Genomic DNA, 14713 nt, shown 5'->3' with positions numbered 1-14713 from the left:
AAGAAAGACCAGGTGTGAGTAATCTGATCATGTATTAAAGGATTCTTTAGTGTTAGTAATATAATGATGTAATAAAGGATGATCTAGTGTTACTAATACGGTGATGCACCAATGTAAGAACCGTGTTAGTAATATAATGATGTAATAAAGGATGATCTAGTGTTACTAATACGGTGATGCACTAATGTAAGAACTCTTGTTAGTAATACGATAGTGTACTAAAGGAAGCCTAGTGTTAAAATACGATTATGTACTAAAAGAAAATCTAGATTTAGTAATATAATCATGTACTGAAAGAAGACCTGGTGTTAGTAATATTGTCATTTTCTAAAGGAAGATCTAGTGTTAGTAATATAATCATGAATTAACGGAAGACCTAGTGTTAAAAATATTATCATGTACCAAACAAAGATCAAGTGTTAGTAATAAGATCACGTACTAAAGAAGGATCTAGTCACTAGATCAATTATATATTGATACACTAGCACATTTAAATGTTAAAAAGTCTATGAATCTAGTGTTAGTAATATGATCACATAGACTTTAACATTTAAATGTGAAGTATTTCTTGGATTGTTAACGTATAATTTCCAATGTTTGACAGTTGATTCGTTTGAGTTTTGGGAAGCTCGAAATCTTCACCACGTGCCTTTGTTTATATCTTGGAAGGTCGAAGTCTAGGAGTTATGCCAGCAATCAGCCGCTGAAATGAAAAAACAAAAAACGAATTCAATAGTTGAGGTATAACTTCCTAATCTGAATATTAACCTCATTTATCATCATAAATATTATACCTGGAAATATTAACATAAATGATATTTATACGTAAAGAAACTGGTGTATTTTAGTAATATCTTGTTGAAACTCTACTACAATATGATCATGTACTAAAGGAGGATCTAGTGTTAGTAATATGATTATGTACCAAAGGAAAACATGATAATAAGTTTCAGTATAAATAATTTATCAATAATATTTAAAATTTTACTTTTGATAAAGACGAAAAGCAACTCACGTCCTTCAGAGAACCTGGTGTTACCAGCATGAAATAAACAGCATAGGATGGAATCCATACCATGGAAGCCAAGGCTATCCCCCAGCCTAAGAGTTCTCCCCACCAAGGATAAACGTAAGTCTCTGCATACACCAAAGGCTTGTATCTCATAACTGAAAACAGGAATATTCCCTAAAGGAAATATGTATTTAGAATTAGAAAACACTCTCTGTTCTCTGAATGAAACTGAAATAAAATTGAACATCATTGTGTGTGTATATATATATATATATATTAGCTACTAAAGATAAGGTATTTATTTATATGTTTTTGATCCTGTGAGAAATGTAACTGAGTTAACATAATGCCAGTTTTATCGAGTAAGTGAGAAAAATGATCTGTTATCACAATTAACATATAGTATTCTCACTTGCTGAAGGTTCAAAGTTCATTTCGTTACTTACAGTGAACAAATGTACAAATCCAGGTCCTCCATTATCCTTAAATACTTTTATAACTCCACCAAAGGTGAGGGTCAATACAGTTTACCGTAACTGAGATATGGCGTGGCTGTTTATGTCAATGTCAGTGGCCGAAATAATTAATACTATTATGCAATCTGTTTTGCTGAAATACAACTAGTTCTCAATATCAGAAGTGGCGATTGAGGCTCATAAAATGTTTCGCCATCTATTGAATGACACCTCAAACAAAAATCAATAAAAAAATCACACTTTGGGTTTGGTTTTGTTTGAGTTTCGTGCAAAGCTACATGAAGTGTATATGCGCTAGCCGTCCCTAATTTAGCAGTGTAAGACTTCAGGGAAGGCAGCTAGTCATCATCACCCTCCGCCAACTCGCGAGCTTTCTTTACAAACGAATAATGGAATTGACCGTTACTTTATAACATCCCCACGGCTGAAAGGACGAACATATTTGGTGTGACGAGAATTCGAACCCACGACCCTCAGATTTACACAATTATAAAAATAATTGTGTTATGTGTAGCCATCATTTCTTTATCACATAATTATAAATAAAAGTATTGTGTGCTCAACATGAACAGGACTTTCAGTATGTCAAGATCCTGATTATATGCTTATTGATAAATGCTTTAAATGTAATACTAAAATTGCGATTGTTAAAACTAAATTTAATTTTCAATGAACGGTGCCATATTTAACACATAAAACATTAATGTTTATATCAGAAACATATGAATGGTTTGAGTTCTGTACTTTGAATCATTTTGGTGCAACATTACTAAATTACACAATCCGAACACATTTCCCATGGTGCTCATTCCTTTGGTCATGTGTAGCTAGAGCATACACCTTTGATCCTGCTAGCTTCTTGTGAGGTTTCAAAGAATTGTGCCTTTGAACCCTTGTAAGTGCCACAAACAAACTCCGATATCAGAGTTCGATTCAACAATCATGGAAATCTATCCTTAAATTTCCATTACTACAGTTGGATTTTCGGTCGAATTTCGTCCTCTTCTTCTTGAAAAGGAGTCTGTGGCATTTAGGTGAGAACGTTCCTTGAGACCAAACCCGAACTCACCATTGAAATACCAATAATCGCGTGCTGATATAATCCACTAATTCCAATGTTATACTGTTATTGGTAATATATGGGTATCAAACTTACCAAACAAACGGCTGGAGAGACAAAAACCCAGGTAGCGAGGAAGTACCAGTTAGGCCGATATCCTGTCATCTCTTCAATGTTGCTAGACAACCTTTTTACACCTGAAATAATTTATTGTTATTAATATTTTAACAAATTTATTGTTTTACTTGTTGTTACCTTCACGTAAAAAAAACCATTTGACATAAAACCTGAAATCTACAAATTAAAAGTATATTTGTTAATTAATAGTTTAAGTTTATAATGAAAACAACTGAAAATCCCACAAAAGATTAAAAACAAAAAAGGCCCCTGGTGGTTAGGGCGCTCGACTCGTAAACTGAGGGTCGCGGATCCGAATCCCCGTAAAACGAAACCTGCTCGCCCTTTAAGCCATGAAGGCATTATAAAGTGATGATTAATCCCACCATTCGTTGGTAAAAGAGTATCCCAAGAGTTGACGGCGAGTGGTGACACCTAGCTGCCTTCTCTCTAATCTTATACTACTATATTAGTGATGCTAGCGCAGACAGTCCTTATGTAACCTTCGCAAATTTAAAAACCAAAACAAAAAGTAAGAAGGTAATTTAAAGGATGAATAGCGAATCTGATCCTTTGTGGTGATAAAGTTAAAAAAAAAACTAGAAAAGTGAAGCGAAGAAAAATTAAGTTGTTAAAACTATTGGCTTTTGAGTACAATAATACAAGGATTAAATGTAATGAATAATTAACTATCATATCTATAAAGAAACTTGACTGAGACACAATCTTCTACGGTTAACTTGAGAATAATATATCATCATCTTTAGGGAGAGCTTGCACATAGTACAACAGCACATTCTAGAGTTAATTTCAAAATAATATATCATCATCTTGATATAGCACATCAGCACATTCTAGGGTTAACTTGAGAATAATACAACAGCATGTTCTAGGGTTAACCTGCATATAATAAGATACCACCCTTCAAGATTAACTTGTTTATTGTACAACAGCTCCTCCTAGGATAAACATACGTAAAATACATCGTCACATTCTACGGAACAGAATAACAATATATAAATAAACAGATATATAAGAAGTGGGAAGTGACGTAAGAAATAATGCAGGACATGAATTTGAAACTTACCATAAACCCATGTAATAGCTATAGTTTGAAAGAAAACAGTGAAGAGTAGAGTCATTCCACTGGCAGAATAATAATCCATCAGTTGAAATATGTACATGCCCCCCTGAAAAGTAAAATGATTATTTTAGTGACTAATACAATCAGTTTAAAGAAATCCAATCAGAATTATTACTTAACAGTTTCGTTTTTATTAAATATATTTTATTACAAGTTACAGTTTTCATATTCTAGATACAAGATAACACCATGGTAAAGCCACAGAAATAAACAGATATATCAGAAGTGGAACGTTACTGAATAAATATAATAGTATTGGGAGTTGTGCTTATGGTAAGTTTTATTTATTACGTCATTTTTACAGTGAATAAGATTTGTTTTAGACTACCCACCCAATATTAGACATCATGCACTACACACACCCAACATAAGTCTTCATACATTACATTATCATGAGACATCATGCACTACACATCATCATGAGACATCATTCATTACACATCATCATTAGACATTACATACCAAACACTAAACATTTGACATCATGTGCCACATCATCATTAGACGTCATGTACTACAGACCTATCATTACATAACAAACTGAGATAGTTATAGATATCTTCTACAGGAACTAACATCTCACTGTACAGCAGTACCTAACTGTTATCATCATTGACGCCATTAATTATGACATCATTACTGAAGACATCTTGGATAAGATGACGGCTTGAGGAACATTTTTTTGACGGACAAATGAAACATCTACCATAATGATAGCTTCCTTTTACTCGTTTATTGATTTTTTAATATTATAGTACATACCTTAGTGACCATTGGTGGCCTAACGTGCCTAAGATGATGACAATTCCTATCGTAAATGCTTTTCTTCGCGATCTCAAAAGATCCTGTTATTCATCCTCGATTCCCGTGATAAACGATTCCACGGTCCAGAACTGAAAACAAAAACTGACCAATATCAGTACACATGTTGTCATAACATACAGATCAAAGTAGTTTAATAACAAGTAAGACAGATCTATATAAATTGTATATGTACACTGCTGGCCAAAATCTTAAGATCAATGAACAAAAAGAGAAAATATGCATTTTGCGTTGTTAGACTCAACCACTTATTTGAGTAAAGCTTCGAAAGAAGACAATAAGAAAAGGGAAAATAAAAATAAAAACCTTTTTTAGCATTGAATAGGGAAAATGTGAACACTATGAAATTAGCCTAAATACCAGTTGATCAAAAGTTTAAGACCGTAATGAAACAAAGCGTTAATCGGTAAACACGTAACGAAATTTAGTCATTTGTGTTCAACCATTAGCGTTGTCAACATCTCCCACTGACATCTCCTGTGTAACACTGGGTACAAACATGGCAAAGGCGAAAAAGTTGACAGAGTTTGAACGTGGCAGCATTCTCGAGCTGCAAAATTAAGGTCTCTCTCAACATGCCATTGCTGGTGAGACTGAGCGTAGTAAAACTGCTGTTGCAAATTTCTTAAAAGATCCTGAGGGATACGGAACGAGAATTTCAAGTGGTCAGCCCAAAAATATATCGCCGGCGTTGAGTAGGAGGATTCGACGGGTTGTCCGGCAAGACAACAGCCGATCGTCGAACCAGATTAAGGCCCTCACGGACACAGAATGTAGCTCAAGAACAATAAGACGGCATCTACGAGAGAAAGGTTTAAAAATCGTAAACGTCTTCAAAGGCCACGCCTCCTTCAACACCACGAAACAGCTCGGTTAAACTTTGCTGAGAAAGCACCAAACACATGGCATGTAGAAAAGTGCGAGAAAGTTTTGTTTTCCAATGAGAAAAGTTAACCTGGACGGTTCAGACGGCTTACAACGTTACTGGCACGATAAGGATATCCCACCGGAGATATTTTCTACACGACACAGTGGAGGAGGTTCCATCATGATCTGAGGTACTTTCTCCTTCCATGGAACAATAGAACTCAGACTATTCAGGGCGTCAAAGAGCATCTAGCTACATTGGCATGTTGGCGAGAGCATCCTTGTTGACTGAAGGTTCCTGCTTGTGGAAATAACTGGATCTTTCAGCAGAACAACGCTGCAATCTACAATGCCCGCAGGACAAAGGACTTTTCATGGCGAATAACGTGATTTTTTTTGACCATCCAGCGTGTTCGCCCGAACTGAACCCCATTGAAAATGTTTGGGGGTAGATGGCAAGGAAAATCTATAGAAATGGACGTCTATTTCAAACAGTGCATGATATCCGTAAAGCCATCTTCACCACTTGGAATAATATACCAGCCAGCCTTCTGCGAAATCTTATATCGACCATGCCAAAGCAAATGTTTGCAGTTATTCGCAATGAGGGCTGTACAACAACACTAATGAGACCTCTTGTTGGGCATTTCCCACCCTGTTTGGGACTTCTTTCTGGTATGGTCTTAAACTTTTGATCAGCTAGTATTTAGACTATTTCTTAGTGTTCACATATTTCTTATTAAATGCTAAAAGTTTTTATTTTTATTTTCTTTCTTAGCCCCGCTAGTACAGCGGTATGTCTTAGGATTTACAACGCTAAAATCAGGGTTCGATCTCCCTCGGTGGCTAAGCAGATAGCCCTTTGTGGTTTTTGTTATACCTAAAATACACACACCCTTTTCTTATTTTCATTTTTCAGGCTCTACTCAAATAAGTGGTTGAGTCTAACAATGCAAAATGTATATTTTTTATGTTCATTGGCCTTAAGATTTTTGGCCAGCAGTGTGTATATATTTAGTGAATTAATGTTTTATAATAATAAAGTTTCAAACACACACGTGTTATTATTTAGTTTGAAAACGTAATATTTCATCTTGCGTGAGAGGACGTTTTAAGTTATAAGTTTCTGAAATAGAAGTTTATCTCTATGGATCACTGAAGAATGATACTTTGAAATTTCTTGCATACATTGAAATATTTAACCAGCGATAAACAGTTAAACAATATGTGGTTTTGCATCCATTGTTTGATTTGTTAGATATAAAGAACATAATGTAAACTTATGTGACGTGCAGCAACAAGTATATGTACAAAACAACAAAACATGTGTTAGAGGTAGCAGTTGAAACATACAACAATCTGAAACTAGGACTAGAATAACGTGGTGAGATTTGTTGCAGGTATCAACCACGTAACTCATTAATGACATATGTAACAACTTACAAACATATGTAGCAACTGCAAGAGGTATTAACCATGTAGCTGATATAGTTCATTACTGTGATATGTGGCAAATAACAAAAACATGTAACAACACGTAACAGCCATGTAACTTGTTATTAATATATGTAGCACGACAGGAAAACTTAGGAGGTATCCATCGTAGATGATACCTGTTATATGTAGCAAGTTACAAACAATTGTAGGATGTAGCATACACACGTATTAACAATTGTATTTTCACTCAACACGTGACTTGCGAATAAATATATTTGATAGGGCAGAGGAGGAAATAAAATATATGATATTAGCAACACACTGCAGAAGGGCTGGTTTTGTTAAACTGAAAAATTATATGTTACACGCACACCAGGGAATAATATATAGGAGTCATGGAGTAAAACAGTTCGTAGCTTCTACCGTTAGCTCATGTTGCTACTCAGGTTGTCAGTGCAATTAATGACAATGATATCCCTTCATTTCATCAACTACAAGTTTTACAAATTTCACGTACTAGCCTTACGTTCATTGAGGGATTGGCAGAGGGTATAACCTTAAAAAAACAGTCGCAAATTGCTAATTGTTTTCCCCATACCTATCGGTTCTCTCGTATATCTCTTGTTCTTTGTTGAAATGTGAAATTGGTAAACTGTAACGGGCTTACTAAATAACACCCGCACGTTAACGTTACTCGCGTTTTAAAATGCTGAATGTGTTTATTTCACCTTCCAAGGAGATTTCATGCGTTGAACCACGCACAAGACGTAAAAAATCCCACCAAGCAAACGATAACAGAAACGTATAAATTTAAAACAAAAACGAAAAGACAGTGTTTAATCCCTGAATATTTCACAATGTTGACGTGCATTAACACATAAACATATTATCTGCTCACCTGACTGTTTGCCGAGGATTAGCAGCATGAAGAAGAATACAGTTGTCCATAGAGGTGGAGGTGGCAACTGTAAAACAACTTCAGGATAGGTGAGAAATGCCAACCCTGGACCTGAAGAAAATACACCGTGTTAGATTATATCTAAACAAGGACCGTGTTTGTACTCTGAAAATAACACAGCAGGTCACTGTCTGATAATACTTAGTGTATATTAAGATGTTGATACACTGTAACTTAACAATAGACGTTTCATTTTTTAAATGTTTTAGAACCAAGATTAAAAAAATATATATTAATAAAGTTTGTTCTGAAATATTCTGTTACACGTTGATTTTGTACAGAGACAGAACTTTTACTGTTTATATAAACAACTGAAGCACAAGAAGACTGAATTATCTTACCGGACTTTACAACGTCAGCAACTTCAGTCCCGTCGCCTTTCAAGTATGCCATGTGTCCGAGGACGGAATATCACACTACCAGCAAATATGCTGGTAGCAGGGTTAACAAGACAAAGAATATATCCGTCACTAGAAATAAAGATATAGAAACAATAATGAATGTGTGCAAAGTGTACAATTTTATCCATGGAAACAGAAACACTGAAAGAAGAACGAATGCACAGAGTACGGTGAATTATTACATTGAACATTTTGTGTGCACATCATTGTTAATTAATTAAATTAAAACATAAGAAAACATTTAAAAAAAATTGTTTGCTTTTGTTACCGGAAGAAGTTGTGGCTAAACTTGTTGTAGCTTCCAAGAGTTACGACGGAACCGAAACCAATACCAAATGTAAAAAATACTTGTGTTCCTGCTTGTCACCCAGACCCTAACACACATTAATATAATAAATTAATACTGATTACACAGAGTTCACTCATGAGAAAATTTAACACTAATTTAGTTTCGTTTCGTTTTGATTAACGAATTATTAACTAGTATTAAAACTTGATACCAATTAACCAAAAAAAAAAAGTCGCTTGACAGTTACTGATTAACAATGGCACTGTTTTCACTAAAGACGTAAACTATAGCTTCATTAGATGGGAAGTTTTATTTGTTGCCCAGCCTGGTTGTTAGTGTTTGTCTTCAGCGTCAGGGTCATTAAAATGTCCAACAACCTTGAACATCTAACATTAATATTTACTAGTGTTTATATCGTATATGAATGTAATAATAATAACATTAGTATATTAATATAATGACAAGAACATTTATATATATGAATACAATAACAATAACATTGGTATATGAATATAATGACAATAACATTTATACATGAATACAATAACAATAACATTAGTATGAATATAATGACAATAACATTTATACATGAATGCAATAACAATAACATTAGTATATGAATATAATGACAATAACATTAGTATATGAATGCAATAACAATAACATTAGTATATGAATATAATAACAATAACATTAGTATATGAATATAATAACAATAACATTAGTATATGAATGTAATAACAATAACATTAGTATATATTAATATAATAACAATAACATTAGTATATGAATATAATAACAATAACATTAGTATATGAATATAATAACAATAACATTAGTATATGAATATAATAACAATAACATTAGTTAATGAATATAATAACAATAACATTAGTGTATGAATGTAATAACAATAACATTAGTATATGAATATAATAACAATAACATTAGTGTATGAATGTAATAACAAACATAAACGAACCTTGGGATCGAAAAGTTTGTCAAATTGTGGTGTGATGTAAAAGAGTAGTCCATCTCCAGCCCCTCTAACGTCACCCAATGATAAAAAAAGACGATTAATGATAATGACGTCACCTTAAAACTGTAATAAGCAAATAATAAAGTAAAACAGTCCAAAGATAGGTAATTAATGCTAGAAACATTAAATATTATTGATTAAATAAAGGTGATGTTTTCTTATTATTACTGTAATGATGTTTTATGTCATTAGGTGATGTTTCCTTATGATTACTGTAATGGTGTTTTATGTCATAAGGTGATCTTTCCTTGTGATTACTGTAACACTGTTTTATGTCATAAGGTGATCTTTCCTTGTGATTACTGTAACACTGTTTTATGGAATCTTTCCTTTCTTTCCAAGTTTTATTTTAGTTTATATCTCACCTTGCCACTACTCTGTAGACCTTTCCAGATGACCAAATAAACCAGAAACCAAGCAAGTAACAAACACAAACTCAGTTCCATGTTTACACCTCCCAAGTCATGTATTCCTGAAGTAATTTGTAATGTTCGACGCCTTCAAAAGAGTAATAAATACTGTATTATTGAAATATACTATTTAACCAACTTCAGTTAGAGTTTCATAATTTTAATTTTGAGTATTAAATGATAAAACTGTCTACTATGGTATTATAAGTACCTTTCAAGCCAATAATAGAAACAAGGAAGGTTATTTAAAAACCAATTATACCTAGAAATATATGTCCTAAAATTTATCTTACTAGATTAACAATAACAAGGTTAATTGGGTAAAATTCTCATAAGGTACATGGTGCACCATAAACTGGCACATAAGGTCTCCATTATTATTACAGTCATTGTTAAGCCTATTCCTAGATGTAGCTACAGAAAGCATCATCTGTTTTGAACAGAATTCTACACACTAATCTCATATTGTGAAAAGGAAGAGAAACAAATGCAATGGTAGTTTGTGAGAATACTCACATGCAAAATAATTTTGAAACACTATTTCTAAACTTCCTAATTAAAACATGTGTACCTCTGAGGAAGTGCTCCCCTGAACAATTACCTTTTACGTATAATGACTTTGAATGATGTGCTTGTATTTTAACCAATCTCCACACAATATACGTATAACAAACATTATAACAGAATTAAAATTAAACAGTTATTTTGAGTTATCAATCTTATTTCTCAACCATGAGTCACAACGAATAATGTAAGTGGCCATTACATTATGTTATCAGACAAAATCCACATTGATGTCAGACTAGTCAGCAGGTATGTAAAATCATTTAAGGGTTAGAATTTGAGTGCTTACAAACGTAATATCTCAACTCCTACTGCCTTTCATAGGGCTGCAGCCAATTGTGAGAAGGCAGTTGCTTAATATTCAGATACAACCTTAAAGTAGAAATAAAAGCATCCTAAAAATTCTAAAAGTTAAAACTTCCAACCTCCACTCTTTTATTTAAAAATGATATTAAACAAAATTTAATCAAATTTAAAATTAAATTTTGATAGAAAGATGTTTGAATTCAAAATTTAACAATTATTTTACAAATATTTAAATTTTCTATCATTTATGTAAAAACTTCTATTATTATTAATTTTAGCTGTTAACATATCTGCTAAAAGAAGTATCTTACATTCTCATACAAATTATCAAAAGTAATCAATTTTTTTACCTTTAACTTTATTGTTGTAGCTATTAAGCACAAAGTTACACACTGAGATATCTGTTTCTTGCATTATAAGTCTGTTTTGTTTTGTTTTTGAATTTCGCACAAAGCTACTCGAGGACTATCTGTGCTAGCCGTCCCTAATTTAGCAGTGTAAGACTAGAGGGAAGGCAACTAGTCATCACCACCCACCGCCAACTCTTGGGCTACTCTTTACCAACGAAAGTGGATTGACCGTCACATTATAACGCCCCCACGGCTAGGAGGGCGAGCATGTTTAGGCGACTGGGCGCGAACCCGCGTCCCTCAGATTGAAACTTAAATGTAAGGATTAGTTGTTTGTCCTACATACTTAAACCACATATGTTATAAGTTAATAAATAAATCATATTATCATTTTACACAGTGGTATATCTTAAAATAAATGTTGAAAATTCATTGTAGCTGGACAAGTTATACATCTTGGACTATCGACAATATAATTTTCATAAATTAAAGTAGAAAATATAAATTACTGGTAAACAGTTAACTGGACTAAAAACCAGTGTACAAATGTGGAAAATGAATAAATAATAAAATTATGTTGATAGAAAATAGTTATTTAATTGTACTCCCATTGTAATATATATATGTATATATATACATAGAAAACAATATTTTGAGAACACTAGAACCAAATACGACTTATATTTATTGATCGAAAATAATAGATTCATCTGAAAAATAAAAATTAAACCTACTCCCAGAATTCGGTTACAGGTGATTTTGCTTCGGTGGCTGTAATATTGAGATTCGTAATGTTGGTTCCCCTTTCATGCAGTATTTTGTGTTCCACCATTACCACACGATTCCCAAGGCAGTTGTGACGTCATTGAGAACACGAAGTAAAATAAAGTCCAAGCTATTATCACCACGTAGTAGATATTATTGAGACAAACGATGGTCATTAGCAGCCAATTCCTAGTGAAAGTGTAGATTACATAATGTAAGAACTGTTGACATATTTGAGACACAAGTATGAGTTATATATATCCGGAAAAGGTGAAAAATACTAAGGCATTAGAAGTAAACAACAATAGCTACCTTTAAAGATAGGAACTAAATTCCAGACCCCGATACCACCAACGCTGAGGTACTGACCAATGGCCACTTCCAGGAAGAATAGAGGAACAGCACACAAGACTAAACAGATGAGGTAGGGAAACAAAAATGCCCCTAAATAACAAACAACAACATATAGTCCATTAGAACCATCGATTTAACATTTAGTAAGGTAAAGGTTTCATGTATATTATGTTGGATTAAACCACAAGACACATACCTCCACCATTTTCATAACACAAGTATGGAAATCGCCATACGTTTCCAAGACCGACAGCGTAGTTGATAGAACTTAAAACAAAGTCCAGTTTTCCTTTCCATTCCCCACGTTCTGGTTCTTTCTCCTTATCTGACTTTCTTACCGACTGGTTCATTTCATCAGGTGTTGTGATCATTTCCACTCCATTTTCTACACTGACGGTTTCTGATGTTTCATTTTCAGGAGATATGTTATCCAAAGACGTAACTTTAACACAAACAAATGCTGTAGAAAAAATACCTTGTCAAGACATATATGTATATATATATATAGTTGAAAAGCATACAGTTATATACATGTATAGTTGAAGCGATGAAGAAATAAATACATCTCAGAAAACCAGTAAAATAAATTTGTTTAAATGTTCTATTTCATTTATTCCATTAGACACAACTTCTATGTGCACCCACACCCTAAATTGTTTCATTTAAAACCATTTTCATGTGCACATATACACAATAATTTATCTAGGGAGACATTAATTCAGTACAATCAAATGCATTATGTAACTGTATGTCCAAGAGATGTCACATTTACGTAGATCAATTTTTAAGTTTCGTTTGTTAAAATTTTTATATTTTAAACTGCCACAATTTCTTCTTTGTTTATATAGTTTTCTAAATTTCTTAAACAAACTTTCAAGCATAAAAAACCTAGAAATGAAATTCAGAAAGATAATATTAAATCTGACAATATATTTAACAAAATAATTCCAACATTGCAAAGTCGTTGTTATCCTTATGTACATTTATTAAAGCCAGGATTGGTCAGAAATTAGGATTTCTCTTCGTTCTGCACTTTATTGGTTGATTTTCTGTTCACCCTTTGATTTAATAAAGCAGTAAGTAAAAACCATGAACAGTAGAGTAGAAAGGTGTTTTCTGTTGTTTGTTGTTCGGTTGCTGTGTGAAGTTCATGTCCCGTGCTTCAAACGTCCACTATTTTCCTAAGTTAGTTAATATAGTAGTCCTAATATATTCTTAAGTGAGATTTGAAAAAAAAAAACTCTGCCCTGTAGCAAATTTTATTTCCTTGATGTCATGACAGGTCTGTTAAAGAAAAGTTACCAAAACTGAAGGTCGTTTTGGTCAGTTCTGTTTGTGTCTCAATAAAACGTACATTACAAATCTTACTCCAGTTTCCTTATTTTATAAACATCAGTCACTTAAAACTTCTTAGTGTTAAATAAAAAATTAGTTACTTACGATGCGATGGTGACTTCCTCATTTTAAAATAACAATATACAGTCGCCTAAGATGTAATTTTCACCTTCAACTGTTATAACAACAACAAAAAAAAAACATTTACTTATGATTTGATAGTACCTTCCATATGTTAGAATATCAATAGTTAGACGCTTAAGGCGTAGTGTTCACTTCCAACCGTTATAACAACAAAAAAAAAAAACAAAACATTTACTTATGATTTGATTGTACCTTCCATATGTTAAGATATCAATAGGTAGTCGCTTAAGGTGTAATATTGACCTTCAGTTGATCGGAGAACAAAACCAGTAATCTGAGAAGTGATATTGGCTATGTGTTGAGATAAAATATTCATTCAGTGTTGTTAGTTTATCAACAAGTGCGAATAATGAATGACGTGTAGTGATTTGTTTATAAAAAATGCGACGATTTGTCCTGATTTCTTTGAGTATTACAATTTGAACAATTGTTAGTCAACTCTAGCACTACAACACTTGCAAATGTGTTTGCAGTTATGAAACTTGAAATAGTGGTTATAAAATAAATTGAAACATTAAAGTAAGTACATGTACCTCTTTTACTGTTATGTATGTTTTAGGTTAAGATTAAAACACAGCCGGCTTCATTTCGATACTAAATGTGAATCGTAATTTGATTAACAGAGATATATAAAATAAACACGTCTTTCGCTTCTAACAAACCCACATGTCATCTAATACATGGCCTCAAATGAAAATCTGGTGGACAAAAGAATGGGTGTGTCTTACTGTTAGACATACATTAATACTAAAATGTCATTCTTCTTCGCCAGCTGATGTAATTAATACCATTTCCTTTAGCATAGTTAGTTTAATGTTTCATATGCGATAAACAATAGAAATAACCGTATTTTACTAAATATT

The 14713-nt window shown here is 32.9% G+C and overlaps 1 pseudogene; it reads right to left on the bottom strand.

Moving 5' to 3' along the window:
* Nucleotides 1-655: 655 nt before the first annotated feature.
* On the bottom strand, nucleotides 656-13976 carry LOC143236246 (sodium- and chloride-dependent GABA transporter 2-like; annotated as a pseudogene).
* Between the last annotated feature and the right edge of the window lie 737 nt (nucleotides 13977-14713).

This window comes from Tachypleus tridentatus, chromosome 13 (genome assembly GCF_004210375.1).
Source record: "Tachypleus tridentatus isolate NWPU-2018 chromosome 13, ASM421037v1, whole genome shotgun sequence".
Classification (NCBI taxonomy): Eukaryota; Metazoa; Arthropoda; class Merostomata; order Xiphosura; family Limulidae; genus Tachypleus; species Tachypleus tridentatus.
The sequence above is the reverse complement of the archived record's forward strand: the minus strand, read 5'-3'. Positions and strand labels throughout refer to the sequence as shown.